The sequence below is a fragment of the Limulus polyphemus genome, unplaced genomic scaffold, assembly GCF_000517525.1.
Source record: "Limulus polyphemus unplaced genomic scaffold, Limulus_polyphemus-2.1.2 Scaffold8025, whole genome shotgun sequence".
Lineage (NCBI taxonomy): Eukaryota > Metazoa > Arthropoda > Merostomata > Xiphosura > Limulidae > Limulus > Limulus polyphemus.
The window spans coordinates 26,725-32,835 of NW_013673635.1; the positions used below are offsets into that span (position 1 = coordinate 26,725).

The window sequence follows — 6,111 nt, forward strand, 5'->3', positions numbered from 1 at the left end:
GTGTAGCTACAGGATGTAAACAATCCAGCGTTTACAGACTGCCCGTGTAGCTACAGGATGTAAACAATCCAGCGTTTACAGACTGCCCGTGTAGCTACAGGATGTAAACAATCCAGCGTTTACAGACTCCCCGTGTAGCTACAGGATGTAAACAATCCAGTGTTTACAGACTCCCCGTATGGCTACAGGATGTAAACAATCCAGTGTTTACAGACTCCCCGTATGGCTACAGGTTGTAAATGTAGTAGCTATATATATATATATCTTTTATAAGCATATACATAACATGTGGTATGTTAATCACCATGTATCATAGTACTCATACATACATTACCATTATCAATGATAACATTGTAACAATGACATCAGGAACAATAACCATCCAATCTGCATGAAGCAAGTCCAAATGTTGTCATTGCTTCCAGAGAGAGCATTATACACCAACTTCGTATTTCAATAAACTAAACTATTGCTATTATACACATTTATGTCCATGGTGGACATAAAAAACTAAAGAAAAAACTTATAAACTTAAAAAGGGGAATAGGGATGATTAAAAAAAAATGCAGAAGAAAATAGCCATCTTAAAGTGAAAATACAGTTGCAAACAAATAAACAACTTAAGGTTTGAGACGCAATACAAAAAAAAAAATTTGACTTGATGCTGTTAGCTAAAATTACATATAGGGATTTGTAGCCTTTTATGTTTACCTTGTTTACTATCCCTATTTTTAAATTCTTAAATTTAAATTTTTAAATTCCTTATTTTTTATTTATCTAGTGTCTCAAACCTTAAGCTTGTTTGTTTTACTTTTTTTATGACTGCATTTTCACTTTAAGCTAGCTACCTTTATTCTGTATTTTTTTACGATCTCTATTCCCCCTTTTTAATTAACAATTTTTAATCTTGTATGCAATATCTGAAGACTGGTTCTAAGTTAACCCTCATATTTACTGTATGTTATTTATCTCTCTTCATTTGTAATATCTGAAGAATGGTTCTAAGTTAACCCTTATATTTACTGGATGTTATTTTTCTCTCTTCATCTGTAATATCTGAAGAATGGTTCTAATTCGAATACCTCGTGCATAAAAGCAAAGGAGAATATTTCATTATATATCAATTACACTACATTTGCTATATCCAGTGAACTGGAGAATCAGCAGGCTAGTATTTTTGTTCCATGAGTGAGTCTTGTATCCACAGTATTTTGGATTAATCAGTGTCAGCTTTAAAGTCCTAAAGTAACCAATAAGTCAAACAAAGTGAAAATAACATTAATATATTATGTACATGGTTAACTCAGTCAGGTTATAATGTAGTGATTTCGATGCATATATCTTTATTTCTACTAAAGTGATTGATAGGAAAAAATAAATTCAAATTTTTAAGAAAAATTACAATTATGTATAATCATATATAGAAATAAAAACTGTAGTACTGGTAAACTTGATGTCTATGTTCAAAAATTTGTCACTTGTATAGTTGTACCAATTGAATTTTCACTTATTTTAGATATAGAAAAAATATTCTTTTTCAAGACAATTGTTACTTCTAAACAATGAAAACTCAATTTTGTAAGAACTCTATGTTATAAGAACTGTTGGTGTTCTAAATAATACTGACTAGACACATTGTTAGTGCATGGAAAAAACCAAGGCATAAAAATTTACCATGGCAACATTTATTTGATGTTAATCTTGTTATATGAAGTTAGAAATAACCAGTTATTGGGTGAAGCCCCAACTGGATTACTGTAGGCTCCAGCTGTGTGGATTTCAGAAAGCCTCAAAAAAGGTTTTATGGTATTTAATAGGCCAATCAATTAAAATCCTAATCATTTAAGTTTACTATATGGTAGTGCAAGGATGTCTGGCTGTTTTTATTAATTTTTGATAACATTTGAGGGTGGTCTAGATGTCCCCTACATCTTCACCTGTTTATGTGACATTAAATAATACAGTTATTAATTTCTGGAAAAAATAAATCGGTGGTGGTCTGGGTTCTTCACCTCTGTATAGAACATTAAAGAATAATGTCATGCAATTATGAATTAGGAACATAACGCAATATAAAGAAAAACAGTAAATGTACACTTTATTTAACACTTAAGGAGTCAGTGAGTTGACAGTGGCAGCCAGTTGTCTTCCCTCTAGTCAGTAGTTCAAAATTAATGACAGATAGTCTTAGTAACCTGAGAATAACAAATACGGTGAGCAAGTTTAGTGGCAATGACAATCAAACCCGAGACCCTCGGATCATGAGGCACCCCCCCCCCCTTCTACCCCCAATTATGTAGCTTTATGTTTGAACAATAAACAAACACATTGACAATGTTTTGGTTACTTGGATTGTTGGAATAATCAATAAGAGTAATAATTGGAACAACTAATTTCAATCAGTTGATTTTTTTTTTCATGACCGACAATATAATCATAACTTCAATTATCCAGTTGTTGAAATATTTAAAAGCAGTAATTTTGATTAGTTGATTATTTTATGAAATTAATTGTTTATAACTTTGATGGGAATAACCTTAACAGTGGTATGGAAAAAAGGATCTTTTTTGTTCTGGTTGATCAGTCTCTTAAGCCATACAAGTCTAAAGAGGTTATAATTTCATTATAAGGTAACTAGTTCAGTCAGGTTTGGATTATTGTGTTCAGTTTTGGGTTTCTTACCATAGGAAAGAGATTGAATTATTGTAACATGTTCAGAGGAGGGCAACTAGGGTGATACCTAGGATGGAAAAGTTGTCATACAAGGACAAGATAAGATGCCTGAAGTTTTTATCTCTTGAGGAAAGACTTAGAGTGGATCTTATTGAGGTATATAAGATTGTTCAGGGAATTGATAGTGATGGTGCTTCATTTTTTATATTTAATGGTGAGAATGGTAGAACTAGAGGATACAAATACAAATTAATGGTGAGAATGGTAGAACTAGAGGATACAAATACAAATTAATGGTGAGAACGGTAGAACTAGAGGATACAAATTAATGGTGAGAATGGTAGAACTAGAGGATACAAATACAAATTAATGGTGAGAATGGTAGAACTAGAGGATACAAATACAAATTAATGGTGAGAACGGTAGAACTAGAGGATACAAATTAATGGTGAGAATGGTAAAACTAGAGGATACAAATATAAATTAATGGTGAGAATGGTAAAACTAAAGGATACAAATATAAATTAATGGTGAGAATGGTAGAACTAGAGGATACAAATATAAATTAATGGTGAGAATGGTAGAACTAGAGGATACAAATTAATGGTGAGAATGGTAGAACTAGAGGATACAAATTAATGGTGAGAATGGTAAAACTAGAGGATACAAATTAATGGTGAGAATGGTAAAACTAGAGGATACAAATATAAATTAATGGTGAGAATGGTAGAACTAGAGGATACAAATATAAATTAATGGTGAGAATGGTAGAACTAGAGGATACAAATATAAATTAATGGTGAGAATGGTAGAACTAGAGGATACAAATATAAATTAATGGTGAGAATGGTAGAACTAGAGGATACAAATATAAATTAATGGTGAGAATGGTAGAACTAGAGGATACAAATACAAATTAATGGTGAGAACGGTAGATCTAAAGGATACAAATTAATGGTGAGAATGGTAAAACTAGAGGATACAAATATAAATTAATGGTGAGAATGGTAGAACTAGAGACAAATATAAATTAATGGTGAGAATGGTAAAACTAGAGGATACAAATATAAATTAATGGTGAGAATGGTAGAACTAGAGGATACAAATACAAATTAATGGTGAGAATGGTAGAACTAGAGGAGACAAATACAAATTAATGGTGAGAATGGTAGAACTAGAGGAGACAAATATAAATTAATGGTGAGAATGGTAGAACTAGAGGAGACAAATATAAATTTCTGGTGAGAATGGTAGAACTAGAGGAGACAAATATAAATCAATGGTGAGAATGGTAGAACTAGAGGAGACAAATATAAATTAATGGTGAGAATGGTAGAACTAGAGGATACAAATACAAATTAATGGTGAGAATGGTAGAACTAGAGGAGACAAATATAAATTAATGGTGAGAATGGTAGAACTAGAGAATACAAATATAAATTATTGGTGAGAATGGTAGAACTAGAGGAGACAAATATAAATCAATGGTGAGAATGGTAGAACTAGAGGATACAAATACAAACATAAATTTTGTCAGGGTAGAAGTCATCGTCAGCTGAGATAAATTTATTTTTTAACAGGCTGGTTGGCCTTTGGAATGAGTTACTTTCAAATTTGGTTGATGTATTATATTTTAGGGAGGTTAAGAGAAGGCTTGATAATTATTTGAATGATAAATGCTGGCATTAAGTGTTTTAATTTTATTTTAAAGTTTAATTGGTGGGATGGCTTAGATGGACCAACATATCTCTTGGTTTCCTTTAGTTTTATGTTATGTTGTGTGTATACGATTTGATGAGATATCAATATATTTGTCAAACCAATGAGAGAATCCACTTTCCTCTCTCTCTCTGACTTTCAAGAGTATTAGATAATCAACTTTGCATGGCTGTTGGACATGTTTATAAACAATAGAAAGAGCAGTTTCTCCTCTGTGTAAATCTAAAATCCTGTATTCAATTTTCCTGCTGTTATTATTTAGTTGATGAGAATGTCGTGGTTTATGTGGTGCTTTAAATAGTATAGAATTTTCTAAATATGTTATAGCTTTCTTAGAAAGTTTGAAAATTATAGTTGTTTTGGGACATCTTGTTCTTATGCCCAATATATTATTTGTGTCCTAAAATGCCTATTTGAAAGCTACATTAATTTTTGTACACTCATATTTGTGACACTTGGCAAGACTTAAGAGGAGAACCTCAAATATTTTTACTTCAGTATACAATGAGTACATCCTTGATTTTTATATATATTTATTATGTATTTTTAACAAAAGTAGGTAAAATGTAAAAATTATAAACTTATCTTAGCATAACAAATTTTTAGTAAAATATAATGTTTAAATTATGTTAGCTCGAGCACCAGTGCCAAATAATACACTAGATTCCCAGTTTGCCCCTGAAGAAGAAAGGTTTACCTTTCGAAAGCACTCAAGTTATAGGGTTTCTATCATTTAGATCATATGCTATTTTCATTAGCTCTACAGAAAGCAGCTAATGGAATCAAGTTATGATTTATTGCTTCTGACAGGAAGACTACTGCTCCAGTGGTATAAAATACAGCAATAAAGCCATAAGATTAAAATAAAACAAATATGAAAGGGTTAAAAATCGAAAATGTTAAATTATTTGGAACTTTATGATCATTACTGAATTCAGAATATAAAATCTTATATATTTTGTTTCATATTTTTCGTTTCCTTGCATATTGATGATTTCTCTAAAGTTAGGGTAAAGAAAATAACAGATAAAATATACAGTTTTACCAAAATTCCTTTTGATACTGATTTGGGAGGTTAATATGAATATGATAAGGTGGAAAGAAGTATTTCTGTTCTTAACATGAAAACCAGAGAGGCTAAAGTAAAACTTTCTTCAGCTCAGAGACAAATCTTTAGTAAAAATGCTAGCTTTTCATGTACAATATACTTGTAATGTTTACTACAAGTTGCCAAATTCTGTAAAGATAAATTTAGAGCTATATTATATATAGTTTCACAGCTCCAAGGTTGGCTAAATAAGCTTTGTATTTTTATACTGTGTAGGAAATAATGAGTATTGGTTGTTGAAAAAGATGAAGTATGTTATAGGTCAAACCACTAAGGAGTTAATATATATATATTTAATATATATAATTGAGGATACAACGTTATGGACAATGCCTTCTTCAGGTATCACTAACTGAACAGTAAATCCGTAAGCGAAAACATTCTAAATCGAAGGTTGCGTGATGTGACAATGTAACAAATATACGTGTATAACAATACTTACAAATAATTGAAATAATAGAAAGTGATAAATATATATACATACAAATGCATGCACGTATGCACACACATATCTATACATGCATATATATTTATATATACACACAGATACACCCAAATAAATACACACAAATGATACAAATACATATATACACGTATGCAAACACATGCGT

General features: G+C 30.8%; 1 protein-coding gene across 1 annotated transcript in view; it reads left to right on the forward strand.

The window, feature by feature from the left end:
• Positions 1–6,111, forward strand: part of LOC106475055 (cyclin-dependent kinase 8-like) — a 26,862-nt gene that overhangs the window by 19,732 nt on the left and 1,019 nt on the right. The window contains exon 5 of the transcript XR_002608770.1: positions 2,688–2,829. The gene's annotated coding sequence lies outside the window, so the exon portion shown is untranslated. The remainder of the gene's footprint in view (positions 1–2,687; positions 2,830–6,111) is intronic.